The 11,525-nt window shown below is 35.8% G+C and overlaps 1 non-coding gene across 1 annotated transcript; it reads left to right on the top strand.

Annotated features, from left to right (window-relative positions):
* The first annotated feature begins 3,466 nt into the window (after positions 1-3,466).
* Positions 3,467-3,573, top strand: LOC118011009. The gene has a single exon (XR_004679401.1). It is a non-coding gene; the product is annotated as a U6 spliceosomal RNA (small nuclear RNA).
* Positions 3,574-11,525: the final 7,952 nt, after the last annotated feature.

Here is an 11,525-nt window from a genome sequence, read left to right as displayed (position 1 = left end):
AAAAGAATCAGTCAGTGATGAAGAATGTAATAAATGAGTTTGGAAACAGGTTTGATGCAATGAACAGCAGGCTGGAAAAAGCAGAGGAACAAATTAGTGAGCTGAAAGACAAAATAATGGAAAATAATGAAGCTGAACAAAAGAGAAAAAAGAATTATGCAACACGAGAATAGATTTAGGGAGCTCAGTAACTCCATCAAACAAAGTAACATTCATATTATAAGAGTCTCAGAAGAAGAAGAGAGAAAAGAGAACAGAAAATTTATTTATTTAAGAAATTTATTTATTTATTTGTTTTAAGAAATAACACCTTACAGCAATGGACAGATCATCTAAAGAGAGAATCAACAAGGAAACAATGGCTTTGAATGACACACTGGACCAGATGGACTTAACAGGTATATTCAGAACATTTCATCCTTAAACAGCAGAATACACATTATTTTCAAGTGCACATGGAACATTCTCCAGGATAGAGCACATATTAGGTCACAAATCATGCACCTTTCCTAACCACAATGCTATGAAACTAGAAGTCAACCACAAGAAAGAAATTTGGAAAGACCACAAATACGTGAAGGTTAAACAACACTCTACTAAATGATGAATGGGTCAACCAGCAAATCAAAGAAAATATGTGGAAAAAAGTGGAAATGAAAACACAATGGTCCAAAACCTTTGGGATGCAGCAAAAGTGGTCCTAAGAGGGAATTATACAGCAATACACGCCTACCTCAAGAAACAAGAAAAATCTCATATATATAACCTAACCTTACACCTGAAGGAGCTAGAAAAAGAACACACAAAGCCTAAAGCCAGAAGAAGGAAGGAAATAATAAAGATTAGAGTAGAAATAAATCATATAGAAATTAAAAAAAAAATAGAACAGATCAATGCAACCAGGAGCTGGTTCTTTGAAAAAATAAAATTGATAAACCTCTAGCCAGACTTATCAAAAAGAAAAGAGAAAGGACCCAAATAAATAAAATCATAAATAAAGAGGAGAAATAACAACCAATACCACAGAAATACAAACAATTATAAGAGAATATTATGAAAAACTGCATGCCCACAAATTGGACAATCTAGAAGAAATGGACACATTTCTAGAAACATACAAACTACCAAAACTGAAACAGGAAGAAATAGAAAATCTGAGCAGACCAATAACCAGCAAAGAAACAGAATCACTAATCAAAAAAACTCTCAACAAACAAAAAGTCCAGGACCAGATGGCTTCACAAGCAAATTCTATCAAACATTTAAAGAAGAGTTAATACCTCTTGTTTTCAAACTATTCCAAAAAAATAGAAAAGGAAGAAAAACTTCCAAATTCATTCTATGAGGCCAGCATTATCCTGACACCAAAACCAAATAAAGACTCCACTAAAAAACAGAACTAGAGGCCAATATCCCTGATGAACATGGATGCAAAAAATCTTAATAAAATACTAGCAAACAGAATCCAACAATACATTAAAAGAATCATTCACTAAGATCAAGTGAGATTTTTTTCCTGGGTTGCAAGGGTGGTTCAATATTCACAAATCAATCGCTATGATATACCACTTTAATAAAGAAAGGATAAGAACCATTTGATCATTTCAATAGATGCTGAAGAAGCATTTGACAAAGTAAAATATCCACTCATGATAAAGTAGGTTTAGAGGGAACATACCTGAACATAATAAAGGCCATCTATGAAAAACCCACAGCTAATATCATCCTTAATGGGAAAAAACTGAGAGCTTTTCCTCTATGGTCAGGAAAAAGACAGGGATGTCCACTCTCACAGTTATTTAACATAGTACTGGAAGTCCTAGCTACAGCAGTCAGACAACACAAAGAAATAAAAGGCATCCAAATCAGCAAGGAAAAGTCAAATTTTCACTCTTTGGAGATGACATGATATTCTATGTAGAAAACCCAAATGATTCCACAAAAAAACCGCCAGAATTGATAAACAAATTCAATAAAGTCTCAGGATACAAAATCAATGTACAGAAATCTGTTGCATTTTCATATGCCAATAGTGAAGCAGCAGAAAGAGAAATTAAGGAATCAATCCCATTTACAATTGCTCCAAAAACAATAAGATACCTAGAAATAAACCTAACCAAAAAAGTGAAAGACCTGTACTCTGAAAACCATAAAACACTGATTAACAAAATTGAAGAGAACACAAAGAAATGAAAAGATATTCCATGCTCATGGATTGGAAGAACAAATATTCTTAAAATATCTATACTACCCAAAGCAATCTACACATTTAATAAAATCTCTATCAAAATACCACCAGCATTTTTCACAGAGCTAGAACAAATGATCCTAAAATTTGTATGGAACCACAGAAGACCCTGAAGACCCAAAGCAACCTTGAAAAAGAAAAAGCAAAGCTGGAGGCATCACAATTTTAGACTTTGAATTATATACAAAGCTGTGGTGATCAAGACAGTATGGTACTGGCACAAAAATAGAAACATGGATCAATAGAACAGAATAGAAAACCCAGAAGGGAACCCACAACTGTATGGTCAATTAATCTTCAACAAAGCAGGAAAGAATATCCAATGGAAAAAGGACAGTCACTTCAACAAACGGTGTTAGGAAAACTGGACAGCAACATGCAAAAGAATGAAACTGGATCACTTTCTTATACCATAACAAAACTAAATTCAAAGTGGATTAAAGACTTAAATGTGAGACCCGAAACCATCAAAATCCTAGAGGAGAACACAGGCAGTAATCCCTTTGACATCAGCCATAAACTTCCTTCAAGACATGTCTCCGGAGGCAAGAGAAATAAAACCAAAAATAAACTATTGGGACTTCATCAAAATAAAAAGCTTCTGTAAGCAAAGGAAACAATCAACAAAACTAAAAGGCAGCTTCAGAATGGGAGAAGATATTTGCAAGTGACATACCTGATAAAGGGTTAGTTTCCAAAATATAAAAAGAACTTACAGAACTCAACACCCCCCAAAAAAAATCCAATTAAAAAATAGGCAGAAGACATGAATAGACATTTTTCCTAAGAAGACATACAGATGGCCAGCAGACACATAAAAAGATGCTCAGTATCACTCATCATCAGAGAAATACAAATCAAAACTACAATGAGATATCACCTCACACCTGTCAGAGTGGATAAAACAAAAACCGCAAGAAACAAGTAAGTGTTGACAAAAATGTGGAGAAAAAGGAACACTCTTGCACTGTTGGTGGGAATGCAAACTGGTGCAGCCACTGTGGAGAACAGTATGGAGATACCTCAAAAAGTTAAAAATAGAACTACCCTATGACCCAGCAATTGCACTACTAGGTATTTATCTCAAAGATGCATATGTGGTGATCTGAAGGGGTACCAGCGCCCCAATGTTTATAGCAGCAATGTCCACAATAGCCAAACTATGGAAGGAGCCCAGATGTCCATCGACAGATGAATGAATAAAGCAGCTGTGGTATAGTGCTCACTTCAGCATCACACATACTAAAATTAGAACAATATAGAGAAGATTAGCATGGCCCCTGTGCAAGGATGACATGCAAATTCATGAAGTGTTCCATATTTTTATGGTTTTACTCATATGTGGAATATAAGAAATAGTGCAGAGGATCATAAGGGGAGGGAAAACTGAATGGGAAAAAATCAGAGAGGGAGATAAACCATGAGAGACTCTTGACTCTGGGAAATGAACTGAGGGTTGTGGGAAGGGAGATGGGTGGGAGGATGGGATAACTGGGCGATGGGCATTAAGGACAGCACATGATGTGATGAGCATTGGGTGTTGTATGCAACTGATGCATCATTGAACACTACTTCAGAAACTAATGATGTATTATATGTTGGCTAATTGAATTTAAAAAAAAAGAAGTGATACACACAATGGAATATTACTCAGCCGTAAAAAAGAATCACATCTTGCCATTTTGCAATGATGTGGATGGAGCTAGAGAGTATAATGCTAAGGAAATAAGTCAGACAATGACAAATACCATATGATTTAACTCTTATGTGGACTTTAAGAAACAAAAAAAATGAGCAGAGGGTAAAAAAGAATAGAGAGGCAGACCAAGAAACAGACTCTTAACTATAGACAACAAACTGATGGTCACCAAAGGGGAGGTGGGTGGAAGATGGGTTAAATAGGTGATGGGGATTAAGGAGTGCACTTGTTGTGATGAGCACCAGGTATCATATGGAAATGTTACATCAGTGTATTGTACACTTGAAACTAATATTACACTGTATGTTAACTAACTGGAATTTAAATAAAAACTTTAAGAAAAAGGAATGAATCAAAGCTAGGAGTATATAAAGACAATATATTGCTAAATTTGGGTTGAAATCTTAGATTACTATAGGTAAAAAATCATTTGTCAGTGATCTTTTGATAATTCCTAAAATGAAATCTAAGTATTATTTGACTTAAATAAAATCTAGATGTATTTGAGTTGAACTGAGTTGACTTTCAAAAACAACATTAAAAAAAGTTTCAGTGGCACTGAAATTGAAAGATGAGCAAAGATTGCTTTCTTGGCAACATTTAGATTTTCTTATAAGAAAAACTTTATTTCCTTTAAGTATGTAAATTTATATATAGAAATTTAAATAAAATGTTGTCAACTTGAAAAAAATTGCTTTATTCTAGTTCTTTTGTTTTTCTACATAAATTTTAGAGTGATATTGTTAATATCTGCAAAAAAAAAGCCAACCTTGTTGGAATTTTGATAGGAATTACATTAAAACTTACATCAATTTGGGAAGAATTGACATATCTACTATGTTGAGTCTTCCAATCTACAAACACAGTATGTCTCTACTTATTTAGGTTTTCTTTGATCTCTTTCATCAACCTTGTAGAGTTTTCAGCCTGCAAGTCCTTTTTGTTAGATATGCACCTAAGTATATAATTTTGAAGGTGAGTGTCAATGGAATTATACTAATTTTGGTGACCCTGTGCTCATTTCTAGTGTTTGGAAATATGACTGATATTTTTCTTACTTACTGTGACTGTATTGAACACCCTCCTTATTATTTCTAGGAGTTTTTTGTAGGTTCCTTATTTTCTATGCAGACAATCATGTCTTCTGAAAATAGGGACAGTTGTATTCCTTTCAGTTCTGTATTGTTTTTATTTTCCTTTTTTACTTTCTTACACTAGCTAGACTATCCAACATTATGTTGAATAAGTGTGGTGAGAGTGGACATCCTTGCTTTCTTCCTGATCTTAAAGGAAAAGCATTCAGTTCTGTACCATTAAGTATAAGGTTAGCCATGCTAGTTTGTTTCCTTACTGTTTTATAGATGGTCATCATCAAGTTGAGGAAGTTTCTCTATATAGTTACTTTTCTGACAGTTTTACCAAGAACTGGTATTGAATTTTTTCTAATTATTTTTCTGTATTAATTGATCATGTGATTTTTCTTCTTTTGCCTTAATATGGTAGATGATATTTGATTTTTGCCTTTGAGCCATTACTGCATCCCTGGAATAAACCTCACTTGGTCATGAAGTAGAATTATTTTTACATATTGCTGAAGTCTACTTGCAAATAGTTTTAAGGATTTTTGCGTTGATTTTCATGAAGAATATTGGTCTGTAGTTTTCTTTTTTATACTGTCATCTGGTTTCGGTATCAGGGTAATACTAGCTTCATAGAATGAATTCCTCTTCTATTTTTTAGAAAAGACTGTGCAAAATTGGTGTTATTGCCTCTTTAAACTCTGGTAGGATTTTCCAGAGAAACAATCTGGGCATGAAGATTTCTATTTGGGTTATTTTAAAATAATGAATTACGTTTTCTTATTGGTTATAGAGCTATACTGCTTTAGCTTTGTCACATACATTTTAATATGCTGTATTTTTATTTTCAGTTCCATGTATATTTTGAGTCAACTCCTTTGACTCATGGATTATTAACAAATGTGTTTAGTTTCCAAGTGTTTAGAGATTTTTCTATTATCTTTCCTTTACGTATTTGACTGGTTTGATTCCATTGTGGTCAGAGAACACCTTCTGTATAATTCAATTCTTTTAACTCTGATGAAGTTTGTTTCTGGGTGGCTGGCATCTCCTGCTCCAAGTTTGGGATACAAGAGATAAAAAGAAAAGCAGAGACACTCACCACAGTGTTCTTCCTCAGGTCCCGAGTCCCTAGCCAGTCTACCTTCTTCCAGATGAGAAAGGCAAAGCCTTTTTTTTATCAAGGCATTTGCTTAGCTATTTGGTTGTGGCGGTGGTGGAAATGGTGGCTGTTAGCATATGGTGAAAGTAAAATGTGTGTGTGTTTGTGTTGGGTCATACCACTTAATAAATTCCTACATAAATCTATATGTATGAATAAAAAACTCATAGGAAAATAATCAAACAATAGCATATTATAAGAAAATATAATTTAACAGAAAATTACAGGATAGATTAAGAACTTCTAGAAGTATAAGTGACTGAAAAAAATCAGAAACAGAAATGTAGATAAATATTACTAGCATTAAAAAAATCTTTCTACAAAGGCAGCATAGAGCATTAAAAGTACATAATCATGTATATAGAGTATTTATAAATATTTATGAGGAGATCAGTACAATTTGAACAGACAATTCACAGAAGAGGAAGCATGCATAGGTAATTATTAAATAATCAAACTCTGTAACAATTTAAAAATAGAAATGAAACAATAATTCTCTAGATATGTCTTTTTTTTTTTTTAAGATTTTATTTATTTATTTGACAGAGAGAGAGCACAGCAGGGGGAGGAGCTGAGGGAGAGAGAGAAGCAGGCTCCCCACTGAGCAGGGAGCCCAATGTAGGACTCAATCTCCGGACCCTGGGATCGTGACCTAAGCCGAAGGCAGACGCTTAACGACTGAGCCACCCAGGTGCCCTAGATGATGTCTTTGAATATTTATTGTGTCTACATGTATACTACACAGTAGATATCTGATTGGAACTTAAATTAGGCACATTTGATAGAAAGAGATTTTACAACGATGATACAGTAACTTCCTTTAAGACAAGAAATAGCCATCCAGGTTCTTACTGCCAAGGGCCACATTGCCAACATGGCAGTAAACAAGCTTATAAATTTCCTCCAGCATCTACATGATTATTTGCAAGTAAAAACACGGTTGTGCCCTTTCGTGTAAACGTCATATTCATTGTGAAATAAGCTAAAAGGTAGTGAAAATCTATTTCCCCTTTCTGAATGATCTCTCAGCCTCGCCAGAGGCCAGCAAATTTTCTCTGAAATGCCAGATAAAGCAAAATATCTTAGGCTTTGTAGGCCACAAGATCTCTGTTGCAACAATTTGACATTGCATTTGTCAGGGAGGAAAAACTTTCCTCAGCCCTCTTAAGTTTGTACTTACAGCTTGCAAATTAAACTGGCAAAAGACAGATTAGCAAGAGAAAAGACAAGGTTAATTCTTGTTTGTTCACAAAACAGCTCACAAAATGTGGCCTAAAGAGGGGGTTAGAATTGGGGGCCTATATACCATCTTAATGTGGGAAAAGTTGGAGGAGAAGGGGCACTTATGGGAAAACAAATCACTCTTAGGAAAGATAAATGGACCTTTAGGAAAATAGATAGGAGATATTATAGTTTGTAACAATTACTTTTTAGACAATTTCTTATCCCAGTGCTGACTTCTCCTTGATAGGAGTCATCTTCCCTGGTTATGAAATTCTGGGGAAGGGAGTTAGGGCAGTTGAGGAGTCATAACTCCTCTTTGGGGAGGCTTAGCTTTTAGGCAGGTAAGGGGAATTCAGACAAAGCCTTTTTTACATCTCTTAACTGTCAAATGTCTTCAGCTCAAAATAATCCGTCACAGTAGTATTGATAAGGAAAATCTGTGTCTTAAGATAGCCCACCGAGCCAGCAAAGGAGTCCCAGCCTCTGCCCTGGGCTCTTCCGGGTTCTCCTCCCTGCCTGGCTTCCCTCAGGAGCCAAAAGTACCAAGTATGTGGAAGTAGAAGTGTATAAATTACCCTCTTTGTGCTCAGGGCTCCGACCTTTGGAGATCACTCTCCTCTGAGCCCACCAGCCTTAAATAAACCTCCTATCCTCCAAGATCTCCGAGTACCGCTTGGTTCTTCCATCGGGCAATCCAGTCCAGGTTCCGTAACAGTATATTCTGAAGCCCTTCACAATATTATTGTGAAAGCAGTCATAGACAATATATAAATGAATAGGGCTGGCCATGTTCCAATATGCCTTTAGTTGCAAAAACAGGCATCAATTAGAGGGCCATGGTTTGCAAATCCCCACTCTAGATTCTCTCTATAATTTCAGGACACACACATTAAATATAGATAATAGTTAAGCAGTTAACTTTAGTTAGTAATAGTAACAAAGATTAATTTTGTTAACAATGAAGATAACTTGATTTCCTGTACATAGTTTGTCAAGAGCCTCCAATATTGTATTTCCATAGCATTTATAATGCTGTTTTTGGAAGAGTGGAAAATAAAAGCATAAATTGTTTAGAGAATTAGGTAATAATTGTCTATGTGAAAGAATATGACTTTGAAAACAAACATAGCTCAGATTTCTGGCTCTGCCATTTACTAGGTGTAGGTCCAGGGAAAATAATGTCTGCAAGCCTTAGTTTCTTCATTTATAAAAGAGAAAGAATAATATCTATTTCATAGGGTTATTGTGAATATTAAACCGAAAATATATAAAAGGGGTTAGTGACACTCCCTCGCAGGTAGTAACCTCTAAATAACTCATAGCTAAGTTATTGTTTATAGCTTATTCTTCATTAGTAAATAGAAGTTTTATTAGACAATGGAGAAATGAGCATTTGGGTTATGCTATTTATCCCTGTAATAGATTTGATATCTGTACCTTGAACCATTCAGTTTTAATGGTGATCATTACCACTTAAAAACAACGTGGTCTCTATTTTACAATCAGGAACATCACATATTATTTTGTTCAGAATTCTGAACAAAAAACTTGTCCAAAAGCCCCTTAGGTATTTGGGATGAAAGAAAGTACTGGACAAGTACTAATGAAATAGGCGCGAGGGGCGGTTTGAAAACTGACCATTTGAAAGATGGAGAGTCTAAATCAGTTATCACCATAAGGTCAGAGCTTGGTTCTTGGGCCCTTTTTTTCTGGACTTCTTAGTTTTATGTAGGGTGACTAGCAACTGAGTAAGAGTAGCGCAATAAATTACAATACGATGAGGTAAATCACTATCAAGCATAGAAGCTGATGACATCACAGTCTCAAAACCTCCTCTAAAAGTCAAAAATGCTTTATTCATCCTTATCTCTCATCAGGGAGCACTGACACACTAATGACATCTGGGTTTCTTTCAAACCAGTGGATTTTGGACAGGGTTGAAAGTTTTTTTTTTCTTTCAATGGTTCACAGCCCCAATTAGGAACAAAATTAGCCACTATGGGGGTGGAGGGGATGGATGATTCTTTCCACAGAAGACGTCTTCCTAGTAAATTTGAATTGCAAATGTCAAAACCCCTAAAGAAAATGAAGACAAAATAAATAAAGAGTGAGGCTTTTTTAAAGAGCAGCAGTAATTCATTATCAAGCAATTAGCCTTGCCATAAGCTCCCATTTCTCAGTTTAGAATATTTTGGTCAATATTGGCAATATAATTATGATAAAGGTTGAAGACATGGTGCAGCACTCAAATGTTAACCATTTACAAACAATTTGTCTTTAATGACAGACAGGAGAGCATCTAATTGCACTAAACATTTCAAGAAAGGCTGACTATTTGCCAAACAGCACTCCATTTGATTGCCTTTAAAGTGCAGCCCTGGGTTGTTAAAGGGAAAATAGGATTTTGGACTCCAGGTAATTAACTTCCCCCCCCCCCCCCCCCCCCCCGCTGTTCCTTTCTGAGGCCCTAATGAAGGCCCTTTGAAGTCTTCATTACCAATGGGTATTTGTCAAGGCCAAAATAATAATGCACGGACCAAAGTCCTTCAAATAACAGTTTCCTTTATCATTCCTCTGTAAAACCTTTGAAATGACTAATGATGGCCCGAAAGGTGTAAAGGGCAAGACTCATGGCCTGAAATGAGGCAAGTCATCTAGAGGGCTAGGACGGGGCAGCCAAAGAAAGGAAAGTAATACCGAACTGAAGGAGGATAAAGAGGGATTATTTGAGATCTAGATTGTTTTCCACAGAGGTTCATTCTTCAAAGCTTTGTGAAAAAGTATAAAGGAAAAAAAAATGAAAGAATGAAAAGTAAAGATAACTGAAAATATTAAAGCATATTTTCAAATACATACATGATCATAGGAATTCATTATTGACTGAATGGGCCCTTATTTAGGAGCATTTGGCTTGAAATGGGAGTAAGAGTGAAATCAGTCACAGAGTTGGTCTGCTCCATTTGTCTCAGAGTTCACTAGATATTATTTCTAGCACTTCTTTTTCTCCTGAGAGCCCAGAATTTATAGAAACTATTTGAAGATAACTCAGAAGTGTATTTCATGGGCTCTTGGTAGGCTGTCTGAATCACGTGCCAGTGTGCCACAGATTTTCTCAAAACCCCTTCCTTTATTAATTAAGGTGTATGAAGAGGCTCTGACTTACTGATTTGCTTTTGTTAAGACTTTACTGCCCAGCTTCTACAGTATTCTATACAACACAAGTTTCTTAAAGCTGGTAATGAGCTCTCTAATTTCAACACATTTTGGGGTCTCATATCTTTTTCAGAATATTCCAAATAGAAGAGAACCAGCATTGATGAAATACTCACCTTGTGTCACATTATCGTTTTCTCTCTGTAACCTACCAGCTTTTGTGTGGATGAAGGGACATTTTAAGTCAGTTAGTCCCCTCCTGGTTTCAATTCCTAGGAAGCAGCCTAGACTTTACCTTCACCATTCCTTTCTTCACCACAATGTTTACTCATCTGACAAAACTCAGTTCATGGCTACATGCGTATCTCATTTGCAAATCTTGGATTCCATTTTCATAATACATCCCAATTCCAACCACTTCTCGCACTAGTTCAAATCACCATGACCTGACCTACAAGTAGATTACTGCAATCTCCACTGACTTCTACCCTTGCTCATCCCATGATGCTCACCTACAAAGCCAGAAGGACACTGAAATCCTGGGTGACTGTGTGCCACAGTCGATTAAGCGTCTGCCTTTGTCTCAGGTCATGATCCCAGGGTCCTGAGATCGAGCCGCCTGTTGGGCTCCCTGCTGAGCATACCCCCTCTGCCCCCACTCCCACTCATTCTCTCACTCTCTCTCTCTCAAACAAAAAATAAAGTCTTTAAAAAAAATTTTTTAAAAAGGACACTGAAATCCTATGTCAGATCATATTACTCCTCTGTTTAAAACCAACCCATCAACAAGCTCACTCAAAGGAATATATATATGTAATATAACATATATATGGATATATATATATATAAAGTCATATAAATGGCTCATTCTTTCATTCTATTCAAATGCTACCTTGCGAAAGACATCTGACAATCGCAACTAAAAGAGCATCCTTGCTCTGATATTCTCCATCTTCGTAA

This window comes from Mirounga leonina, unplaced genomic scaffold (genome assembly GCF_011800145.1).
Source record: "Mirounga leonina isolate KUSES-001 unplaced genomic scaffold, KU_Mleo_1.0 Mir_129, whole genome shotgun sequence".
Taxonomy (NCBI): Eukaryota; Metazoa; Chordata; class Mammalia; order Carnivora; family Phocidae; genus Mirounga; species Mirounga leonina.
This window is presented reverse-complemented; position numbering and strand designations above follow the sequence as displayed.